Raw genomic sequence first — 12,252 nt, forward strand, 5'->3', positions numbered from 1 at the left:
GAAAACTATGAATTGCAACGAGCACATGGAAGAGCGGACATTCTGGGGTTCCTGTAATGTGTGAGCTTCTGTATTCCAAAGGCTGCATGCATTGCTTGGGTAGGATCAGATTTGTAGTTGTATTATACCAGAACACTGGCTTGTCTAGTTAGGATTAGGAGGAGGAGTGGAGTTGTGCTTTATCTGCCTGGGTATAGATCCATTTCTGAAGAACATGCTTTTAAAACTAAATTAGTGAGAGTCATCCTGTGCATTGCTGGGAAGAGGGAGAAAGGTGCAGGCACAGAGCTGAACAGTAAGCAGCTTGACTGTGTTGCCGGTGTTTGCATTGTGAAGAGAGATGTTGTTACGATGGTCTGTCAAACACTTCTTCAGACCCCCAAGCGCAGAAGGGGGCATCTGTTTGGCGTGCACTGCTGCTCTCGGCTTGGAAAGTGTGCAACCGAGCTAGGTCATGCCCCTGACTTCTGTCATGAGACCAGTCTCTAAATCAAAATATGTTCTCCCTCTTTTTAAAAATTAATTGCAAAGATGAGCTGAAGTGCAGTCAGAGAGATTTTAGCTGCCAAAAACCACGCTTCCAAATGACTCTGTTTTGCATCCTTTTCAGCCCCTGAAAACCAGACAGGGTTTGCAAAGTTATATTCAAGGATTGGCTCTTCGCCAGCGAAGGGCTGCTCTGAGCTATTGCTTTCCTCCCTGGGGTTTAATTTTCTGACACTGGTGATGAAATTCTTGATTTCTTTGGGTAGAAGCAGGAAAAAAGAAGAAGGCAGTGCTGTAAACAGGCAATGGAGAGGCAACATGGGGAAGGAAAAACTCTCTGCCTTTAGAGACCCTTCTAGCTGCAAACTTAAAAATATATGTGGCAAGAAAGAACTCAAGCACTGGGTAGGATTCCAGGGGAACTATAATCTTTCTGAACATGGGGAGGAGAAGCATTGCTTTCGGCGTGGGTGTGGGGAGCGGGGGCTGAACTTGGGGCTTCCATCTCTGCATAAGAACCTCTCCCCAGCATCTCTGCGGGTTTTGAGGCTTCATCACTGTTACTTTTTTTTTTTTTTAATGTAATTCCCCATCTCATGTGCCAGGAACACTGACAGCATACTGCATGTCTTCTATTTACAGTTCACTTGGGTGCAAACAACAGAGGGAAAGAGAGAGGAAAGCCTTATCATCTGGTTCAGAAATACTTGAGTGTGAAATAGTTGAACATGGGAAATCTTCCCAGATAGTCCTTTATAACAGTGTCCTTTTGACAGAAGAGAGTGTTGTAGGTCTTCACGTGGCTGTAAAAGGGGATTTGCTGTGTCCTAAATGGGATCTCTGGTGGGTGGGTAAAGAAACAAAAGAGCTAGGAAGGTTTCTCCTGGAGAAGACCTGAAAGCAGGGCGAGGGGGGTTGGAAGAGACCTGACCTGCTCTTCGGACCTGATGCCATGGGAAGAGATAGCCAAGTTTCCTCCCTGTGGGTGACAGCATGGGGAACCCGGTCACTTGGCCAGGTCAGTGACCTGTCATGTTAGCTGAAGACCCCTCTAAAAATAGAGGCTGTCTTCTGATCCCAAGAGGCTCAAGATGGTGGGCCAAATTGAGAATTCCCCCTGATCGGAGGCAAGTGTGTGCAGGGGAACTCTACCGATTACATCTCACTCCTAGGCACACCTTGACCCACGCCCAGTTTTGAGGAAGTCTGGTTTTTAAGCGGACGTGCATTAAATGACGTCATTTCATTAGAATGACCCTCCCTCCTCTTTCGGTCTCTTCTCTCCCCCATTAGCGTCACTGCCATGAGTGAGGCACTGGCACCTGTTGGCAAGAATGAGGGAAGAAACAGCCTTTTATGGAAGCACTAAAAATGTTTTTAAAAAAAATTAAGGGTAGTTACTAACCTATTTTTGGATCATGAAAGTCTTAAGAATTTGCAAGCTGTGAAACTCTCCCCTGGCCCTAAGAAAATCCATGAATGCTTGATCACATTATCACTCTGCTGACAGCCCCCATTTCAGGGTCATGTAGGATCTCTGTCCCAGGTAAAAAGCCAAGAATTTATTATACCCTCAAGTTTCTTATCTCCTTTTTGCAAAGGGCTCGTTAAATACTGCCCGGCCCTGTGCCAGTCAACTTCTGACTCAAGTGGTGGCTTCAGTCCTTGAATGAGGTCCTGCATGTTCTCACTGAGGGCTGGAATGAAGAAGTCATGGGAACAGTTCTAGAATGTGGTGGTTTTTCACTTCTCAGCTTGCGGTGTTGGTGAAACTAGGATCACAGGACTTGAAAGGAACATGCTCCTTCAGCTACCAGAACAGCTACCTGTTCAGTCCTGAAGGAGAAGGCTTCTTCCTTCTGCCTCTGCATGGTGTTTGTGGGATGTGGGACTTATTAGAGGCTCATATGGAAAGGTAAAGAAAAATGAATTCCCTCAGATTTTCACGTGACTGTCAGAGTTGCCTGAGAGGTCATAGTGAATATGAGTATGTTAAATCCAATCTCTGAAGTTCAGCACTGAGAATTGGAATGATAAAATCCATGTCCCCTAGCAATTGGATTGAAATCAGTCACAATGGGAAAAGCTAACCTGCCCTGAGCATTTGTGGTGTGGCAAGCACTATCCAATATGTCTGGAGATGTAGTAACTCACTGAAGCTTTAAAACAGCCCCAACAGGATGGCTTTTATACCTGTTTTGTAAATGAAGAGATCAAGTCACCGAAACGTCAAGGAACTTGCCCATGTCTACCAAACCAGGACGTGGCAAGTGGTTTGTGTTTTCACACATGTTGATTTACCTGTTTGCTGCATCCCTGGATGGAAGGAGAGCGAACGGACAGGGGAAGGAGGTCTCCTCCCCTCTCAGTCCACCTGGCTGAACCAGACCATGGGGAACTGGATTCAACCATCATTGTGATAATTAAAGTCAAATTAGAAAGGCCTTTTCGGGTGGTTGGGTGAATAGTTTACAGTGTCATTTAGGAAAAGATGTTGGAGTTAAGTAAAACGTCGTTACCAAAATGCCCCATTGGTTTATCCCCTTGTGTTACTGTATGATATGCCACCTTGTTCCGAGGAGTGTTTCTTTGACTGATAGGATCTAGGTCAGTTTCTGTATGAGACGGGCTCCTCCTGGGCCATCTGTGGGAGGTGGAAGGTCATCAGATCCATGGCTGCCCTTTGCTCGATTCACAGTTGCTGTAGCAACAGTGAGGCCCCTGAAAAACCAGGAACAACAGTGCCTTCAGTCTGGGGGCATGCGTGACCCGCAGTAGTCGTGGGAGTCACCAAGGCCACCATGCTTTCTGAAGATCCTGCAAATAGACCCAGCTCAGAGAGAGATTCCACGTAGTGGTGGAGGATGTACATGGATGAAGCAGCTGAAGACTCAGAAGATTAGACCTGAAAATCGTTGAATGTGACACAGTTTTCAAACCACGTCAGTCAGAGTTGTGGGCGTTGACGGGACTGGGGAAATGTGGAGCAGGTCGGTGGGTGAGTGAGTCCTCCACTCCCATTTCTATCTGTTTTATAAACTGACATTCCCACCGAAGATTTAACTAATGACAAATGGAGGGGAAGGAGTTAGGCCACTAGACAGAGAAAGAAAAACTATTGATGTCCTTGAAATTTCCAGCTTGACATATAAAGAAATAGCAGACCAGAATGTACAAGCCAGATTGCATTCATCAGAAAAAGAATCTGTAGGGGTCTCAGTAGCAGGTTTTAAAAATGTGGGTTATTTGCTATGCATGCCTAATATTATGCACTTTCTACTATTACACTAGGTATGTGAATGTGTAAAAGACAATTTCAATAGCTATTCAAAAAAAATAATGTCCTACAGGGATAATATGGCCGATCTCTTTCTAGAACAAAACTGTCTAGTGGAAATACAATGCAAGTTCTGTGTGTAATTTCCATTTTTTTAGTAATCACATTTAAAAAGTAAAAAATAGAAAAAGCAGGCCTATCAATGTTAATAATATATATATTTAACCCAGTATGCCCCAAATATTTTAGCATGCAACTGCAAAATTATTAACAAAAATATTTATATTCAATTTTTTTTTTATGTTAAGTCTTTGAAATCCAACACGTAATTTACACTGACAGCACAACTGAATTTGGATACTGAATTTTCACAGGAAATCTGTTTTTAGATTTCATAAAATTTATAGTTAAAAAGGTAGATTCACGGACCCAACTTCTTCCAAACATACACAAAAGTTTTTCAATAACTGAAGTATCAATTTTTAAATATAGATTAGCTAAAGTTGAATTGAATTTGTAACTCACTTGCATAGTCATACTAGCCACGTATTTCAAGGTTTCCTTAGCCACGTGTGGTTAGTGACTAGTCTACTAGACGGGGCAGTGCTAGGCTCTCAAGAGCTCTCCTGCTCTACCAGGCCAGTGACTTCTATCTCATCATCATGCTATAGCTCCTTCCTCTCTTCTTCCTCTGTGAAGTACCTAGAAAACTTGCCCTGGCGACAGAGAGATTAACAGAACATTAGTATTCACAAACTTGTTTACTTTTGCCCTTAACCATTGTACATGCAACACTCAACATGTAGAAAATCTTGGTTTTTCCATTAGTCGGCTTGGCATAGAGGAATGTGAAGGTGTACCATTTCCTATTGCAAAAAGTCAACATTCACCATCTGTGGCATGTTTCTGTCCACAGATATGGTGGCCCCACCACTCACCACATGTTGGGCCGCCACCTTCAACACAGTATGTTCAGGACACGTGGGTTTAGTTTTAATAATAGGCTAAGCAAACCTTGATTGAGAGGGTAAGTCTGCTGCAAACAGATAATTTGTTATGAAGACAAGTATAAATTGAGGCTAAGGGATGATTTAATTGCTGTCATCTTACTCAATTCTGCAAATTTTGTTTAGCTGGAAAATATTGACTAAGTAGTTCTTACAGTTAATTTGGTCTTAAAATCCTTACCTTCAACATCATATGTTATTCTATTTATTCACTCCCCCAAGGTTTTTTCTTTTTAATGTAAAACCAATTATGAAAATGTAATCAACCTTTTCAGGAAGCTAGATCCAAATCATGCTGCAAAGCCTTCTTACAGGCATCCGGGCCCAGCCTCCTGGAGATGTCCTGACATTGACAACCGCAGCCGGATCTGCAAGTAGAAGGATATAGCTTGCTCTGCGTTTGGTCTGCTTAAATCTTTGGTTAATAAAGAGATCTTTTAGAAATCTCACAAAACATTGAGAAAGGGAGGAAAAAAACCCCTACAGTTCAATACCATCCCTAATACCAGGGACACCTTCCGGTCCAACTATACCCATTTCCTGCACGTTGGACAGAATTCCCAAGGAATAGGCCTTGTGCATGTAAGCACTCAGAAATGTTCACTGGATTGGGTTGTGTGGCCTCTTGGCAACTTGTTTCTTTTCATGGCAGGATTTTATCATTTTCCTGAGGCAACACTGGCAGACCAAGTGAATTAAACCAGAGGCAGGGTTGAAGCTAAGAGTGAGATGACTTGCTTTGTGAATCTGCTGTTTGGCCACACCAAAGACTATCATGAGTGGAAGGAGGTGCTGTGGGATTTCAGTGAGCACAGAGACACCGGGAAATAGCTGTCTATTACATAAGTGAAATTAGCATCACAATAATTATCTTTGAATTGCCACAGGATTTTGAAGTCCACTGATATGCTAATGAGTTTCAAACCATCTGTGCCGTTCTAGAAATCCAGGACTAGAAAAGTACTCATCTAGATGACAGAGCAGTAATCTAGAACCTAAGGCTTTGACTTCCTGTCAAAGCCTTCTATAGTTTTGCAACTGAATTCTGTAAAATCATTTAAACCTTCTGCTCCACAGCACCTACACACAGGTATAGAGAGAAGTTTAGACTTGATGAGTTCCAAGGTCAAGATTGCAAACCATCTGTTCTCTAGGGCCCATGTTGGATCCACCATAGCAATCTTTCGCACTGTTCCTAGATGGAACTTCAGAATCCCTCTTAACACAGCACCAAGTCAGCCACTACCAACCAATCAGAACTGGCTTACAGCTGAAACTGATTTTTCATCCCTCTCCTATGTCTTTTTCTCAGCTCTGTGCATTGTGCAAGACTTTGAAAAGGAAACACACAGGGAATTATCCTCAGTATGCAGGGCTTCAGGAATAAGGGAATGTCAGTCCTTTACTCATGTTCTTGCTCAGCTGTTCCAGGGAGGTGTTGCCATCTGACAAGGAGGGCTGCAGCCTGGCACTTTGGGAGCTCACTTTTCCTTTCCTTTAAGCTATAAGTGATGAGAGACCTGTCAAGGAGAGCAGTTCACTGGCATCATTCCCAGACCTGGAAGCATAATGAAATAAAGTTTCATTCTGACTTGGTTGGAATTTTTATAGCTGAACATTTGAGATAGCATCTGGGGCAGTTCTAACATCTATTTGCCTGGTTGGAAGGAAGCACCCATCAGCTAATGGAACTCGGGCCTTCATACGGGCAGCCCATACTGACAGACTTGACCTTTGGGCAGATCATTTCTAATTGGAGCCAGCCAGGCCATGGGTCCTAGCACCTGTGATGGAACTCACTCATGTCTGACGGTCCAGCCATGTGAAATATGCATTACAGATGTTCTATCATATACAAAGAATGGTATCAAAGTAGGGACTGGTCTGAAAGCCCCCCATACTGATACTGAGTGTCAGTCCAGACTACTTAATGTTAAAGGCTCAATCCAAGGCTGGGGCTCTGGGATGCTATGTTGGTACGATCCATTAGCATTCTTCCTAGTACCCACACCCTTCCAGCTTTAGAGAACAGAGGGGGTCAGTGGACAGAAGCTCCCACTCTGGATTCCATAAGCCAGGTTCAAACTTCTCTGCAAAGCAGACCTAAGAAACTTTGCAAAGACCACCGAATAGGAGATCCTTCTGTCCTCCTTAAAATTTCTTGAGGACTGGGTAGATGACTACTTAAACCCTTGAACCTTAGTTCTCTCATCTGTAAAAATGGAAGTAAAGGTGCATTTCTCACAAGGCTGTTGGTGAATGGAAATTAAATTATGGAGTCTGTGTAAGTGATGAGTGCACCATAATGCTCTGTGCAAGGAGACAGTAGTACAATTATATTCCATGAGTAGAAGCCATTTATTTTTTGTTGTCTCAGAGAATGTCTAGCTCAACTCTTTGGCTATGGAAGGTTCTCTAACTGGACAGCTAGAGTGCTAGGCGGGCACATGCTGTCTGCTCTCAGATCACTCTCCTAAACCCTCAGAGATTATCCCAGCCCTGCTAGCATCAGAGGCCACCCAGAGGGAAAAGGACACCACCCTTAGAACAAAGAGCATGGAGTGAAGCCCCAGGTTAGCTACCAGTAACATTTAGGTCTTGCCATATTGCCTCTCCAATCTTTAGTAACTTATTTTCCTCATGTACAAAATATAGAGAATATCTAACCCATCAGATACATAGAAATGTTCAGAGAACAAACAACATATCCCATGTGCTCTTTGGATTGTACATAAGGTAATATATAAGGTATTACTGTTACTACTTCATATCCAGTATCTCTTAATAATTCAGCCTTGTTTACAGAGAAGAAATCACTGGAAATACGTTTTTGGAGCAAGAGTCAGAAGCTCCAGGATAGTGATGTATGTTTTCCTGATTTTGGAGGCCAGTTAAGATCAAACGATATTGTGCTTCTTGGCAGATGCCTTGGGGCATTCAGGAAGACTGTGACCTATCGTAAATAATTGGTGGCTTTTATATTGGTTAAATGAAAGATGTTCTTGGTCTCTGCATATGGCCCATGAATCTGTCAGGATTGCCAAGTTTTAGCCATCCTGCCCCAACTCACTCTCTCTTCTTCATGAAGACATAATAAACCTTTGGAAAATATATATGTTTTTGGTTCTTCCATATGCAGTTTCCCAGGTACTTCTTGGTAGCTTTCTTCTCTCCTCCATCCCCCTAAGCATGCATTGTATGCCCCTGAATTACTATTCTGTCAAGAAAGGAGAATGGGTGATGTCTTTGTTTGTTAATCTGGTTATTTATTTACCATAAACCTCTCACATCCCAGATATTTTTTTTTAAAGATTTTATTTATTTATTTGACAGAGAGAGATCACAAGTAGGCAGAGAGGCAGGCAGAGAGAGAGAGGAAGCAGGCTCCCTGCTGAGCAGAGAGCCCGATGTGGGACTCGATCCCAGGACCCTGAGATCATGACCTGAGCCGAAGGCAGCGGCTTAACCCACTGAGCCACCCAGGCGCCCTCACATCCCAGATATTAAAGAATCCTGAGTCCTGGGATGGCAAATAGATTCTGTCTGGTGACAACTTAGGTACTCTGGTGGAGGCTGCTTAGGGCCTACTTCTGGGCCCAGTGGGCCCTTGGGTGGGGAGGGAAGGGTTGCCATATGCAGTTACCTTATTACAGGTGAAGAAAGTGAGGCTCAGAGAAATTAATGGACTTGTTAATATGTCTCTTGACAAGGGACAATGTTTACATTTCCTTGCTGTCTCAATTCAGTCAACAACCACTATTTGCTGAATGCCTGCTCCGTATTGGTTCTAGGACTGGGTATTATCTAGGAACGAAAATAATCTGTGAACGTCTGTGGATTAACCTGCGTGGAAGTTTGTTTTTCATGCAATCATTAGCCTCACAGTTGTCCAGAATTGAGAGACTATGATAACAAAATTCCCAACCAACCAATTATTTATATAAGTTGATCTTTGAAGAACACAGGTTTGAATGCACTTATAGGTGGATTTTACAGTATGGTACTATAAATGTATTTTCTCTTCCTTATGATTTTCTTAATGACAATTTCTTTTCTCCAGGTTACTTATTTTAAGAATACAGTATATAATGCATATAACACATGAACCATGTATTGATTGACTATGTTATCGGTAAGACTTCTGATCAACAGTAGGCTGTTAGTAGTTAAGTATTGGGGAAGTCAAAATTACATGCAGCTCTTCAACTGTATTAGTACGTCTAAATTCCACACTGTTCAGGGGTCAGCTGTATTCAAATTCATTTGTAAATTCACTTACGTATTCATTTTCCCCTCCGTTTACATAAAGAATAAAGATCCACTTTTTAAAAGTTGGGCTTTTGTAAGAGTTTTTTCAAAACAACTTGAAAGTTATTGATAAAAACAAACTGGCCAATAACTGCCCTTGATTTTTGCCTTTGTTCCCCTTGGTCTGTTACTTAATATGGCCTTGCTGGCACAGAGGTGAAAATGAACAATGAAGAAAAACTGAACCCAGCTCTCCACTATCCTACTTTTTGCAAAGCAGCCTAGAAATGTAACATAGATGAACCAAAAATATTCACTTTACCAAAGGCTTCTAAACTGTTAGAATTGTCAAGGAAGAAAGAATTTGCAATGATGGTGATAGAGAGCTATTGCAATTCCACTTCCCCTGGGGAGAGGTATGATTAGCAGGGGATGGGGAAAATCTCTTAGCACTCTGAGCACTGTAGTAATCGCACCAAGGATGTGTGGCACTGTCTCTCTCTCCCGTCCCTGGGGTAGTTAAGAGTCTCACTCCATCACTGACTTCAAGGCCAGAGCAATGTCAGAAATGCTTGCCTGGTGGTTATAAGAATTACACCCTCTAGGTGCTAGGCACTTTACATAGGTATAGGTCCTTTTAATGGAATTTCCCAAGCTGTGTTTTTTTTTTTTTAATTATTCTTCTTAATATAGCTGTTATTTTAAAATTACTACATGCAGTGGTCTGTCAAGACACAATGTTGTGGGGTTTTTTTTCCTGCTTTTATTGTGAACTAATGGAGATACATCACTGTAAGTTCAAGGCATACAACATGATTGTGTGATTTACACATGTGCAGTGATGACCACAGTAGGTTCAGTTAACATCCATCTTCTCATATAGATACAATAAAAAGAAAAGAAAAAATTTTTCCTTAGATGAGAACACTTAGGATCTACTTTCTTAACTTTCCTATATACCACACGGCAGGGCTGTGTTCACCATGTTGTACAACACATTCCTAGTATGGACTTACAACCAGAAGTTTGTACCTTTTGACCACACTCTTCCAGTTCCCCTTCCCCCCACCTCCCGCCTCTGGTAACCCCTAATCTGATCTCTTATTTTTTTATGAGTTTGGTATTGAGTTCATGGTGGCTTGTTTATTTAGATGCCACATATAAGGGAGATCATACACTATTTGTATTTCTCTGACTTCTCTCACTTAGCACAACACCTCCAAGGTCCATCCCTGTTAGCACAAATGTTATCACAAATGGTAGAATTTCCTCCCCTTTTGTATGGCTCAATAATATTCATTGCTTCTATGTACCATACCTCTTAGGATACAGGTTTTTATCAAAGAGCATATCCCCCTATACTCACAGGACAGAGAGTGGGACTCAAGGGAGGCTTTAGCACCAATTCTCTTTCCCCGTCCTTTATGCTAATACATTTCATTGCAGCTTTAAGAGCAATGTTAAAAGGCATTAGATCCCTTTTTCACAGATCAGGAAACAGATGTAGAGAGTTAGCTCATTATCCTTCCTGTAAGTGGCAGAATGGGATTGAAATCCAGATCTGATTCCCATGCCTGGGTTCCTTTTCCCAATGTTTAGTGCTTTCATTTCAGCCTCACTCCCTGCACATTGATTTATAACTAATGCATTAGAAGAGTAGTCTTCAGTCTGGGGTGCTCATGCCCTGAAGCGATGTAAAGACTTCTCAAAGGAAAAGCAGGCATGCATAGTTTTAAGATGATCCATTTCCACTTTCTCAATTTCCACTTGTGCCTTAAAACCCATCTTGAGGGGTGCCTGGGTGGCTCATTGGGTTAAAGCCTCTGCCTTTGGCTCAGGACATGATCTCAGGGTCCTGGGATCGAGCCTCGCATCGGCGAGCAGAGAGCCTGCTTCCTCCTCTCTCTCTGCCTGCCTCTCTGCCTACTTGTGATCTCTCTGTCAAATAAATAAATAAAATCTTTAAAAAAAAAAAAATCTTGAGAGGGTGCCTGTGACCCCCCCAGCAGCCTGCTCTCTCTTGACAAAGGAAAGGCCCCCTCTCACCCTCATCAGGTCTCACAATACTGTGCGGCCCAAACCATGGAAACCTTCTCTAAGAGCCCCAACGGGCATGTGACAGGTCCTTCAAATAAAGATCCATCAATGGGTTCCCATCTTAATAAGAGATGGAGTCCCAATGAAATATTTCTCTTGGGTTTAATAACCATCAACATTTGTCATATATTTGTTCTAATTACTTTATATTAACGATGGCACCATTAAACTGAATGAGGAAGACTATTTTTATAATAGCCTCCTGTTCACAGAAAATGTATTTCACATTAGATTTTAGTATATAGATGTTTTTGTTTCAGAGAAGTGTAATAGTATGATTCATGGTTGACTTTGAAGCATACAAATCATGCTAAAATTCTGTATGAGTAGCATTGAGCTAGAATGGGAACAATGGGAAGTGGAATGGGCATTTGAGTTCTGAGACAGGGTGGCAGGCAGGAACCCATGGGCCAAATCTAGCCCACTGCTATCCTTGTACATAAAATGTGCTGGGACCTAGCCATGCCTATTCATCTACATGCTGTTTAAGACCGCTTTCATGCTATAGTGACATCGTTGAGTAGCTACGACAAAGACTGCTTGGAAAGCCTAAAATAGTATTTGGCCTTTTACCTGGAAAGTTTGCAGACCTGTTATTAAAGGAGAAAAATGATGTAAAATTCCCAACTCTTAAAAAAGAGCTTATTCATATATTTTTAAATGAATAATTAAGGGTGTAAAATCCCTATTGTATGTGTACCCAAGGATACATTTAAAAGAGTGATGTAACAGTTTTTTCTACCAATATTATAATACCCTGAAAATTATGTTCTTTGCAACTATTTCAACTGTGATGAAAAATTTCAACCATCAACTTGAAAAATGTGTACATAGAGAGTATACATAGACTTTTTTTTTTTCAAAATAGGAAGACCACTGCCCTTGAAGACGGGATCAGGCATGTGACTTTCCATAGTTTAAGTTTAAGGAGATTGTCTCTTTTTCATGGAGCAAATTGAGCCCCATATGAGTACCTCAACCCTCAATCAAGCTCTTCTCCCACAACCTTGATGGGTAGCTGATGGAAATGTTGGTCTCTAGCAGGACAGGGTCAAAGAGTGACCTTGTAAATGGCTGGGCTCAGTCTTAGAGATCAGAAAAATCCTTCACAAGCCCCTACGTTGGCCCTTGTGTTGG

General features: G+C 42.0%; 1 protein-coding gene across 10 annotated transcripts in view; it reads left to right on the forward strand.

The window, feature by feature from the left end:
* The window catches only part of ELMO1 (engulfment and cell motility 1), a 522,832-nt gene that overhangs the window by 391,458 nt on the left and 119,122 nt on the right, over nucleotides 1-12,252 (forward strand). The gene's annotated exons all lie outside the window — the stretch shown is intronic.

This window comes from Mustela erminea, chromosome 11, assembly GCF_009829155.1.
Source record: "Mustela erminea isolate mMusErm1 chromosome 11, mMusErm1.Pri, whole genome shotgun sequence".
In the NCBI taxonomy this organism is placed as follows: domain Eukaryota; kingdom Metazoa; phylum Chordata; class Mammalia; order Carnivora; family Mustelidae; genus Mustela; species Mustela erminea.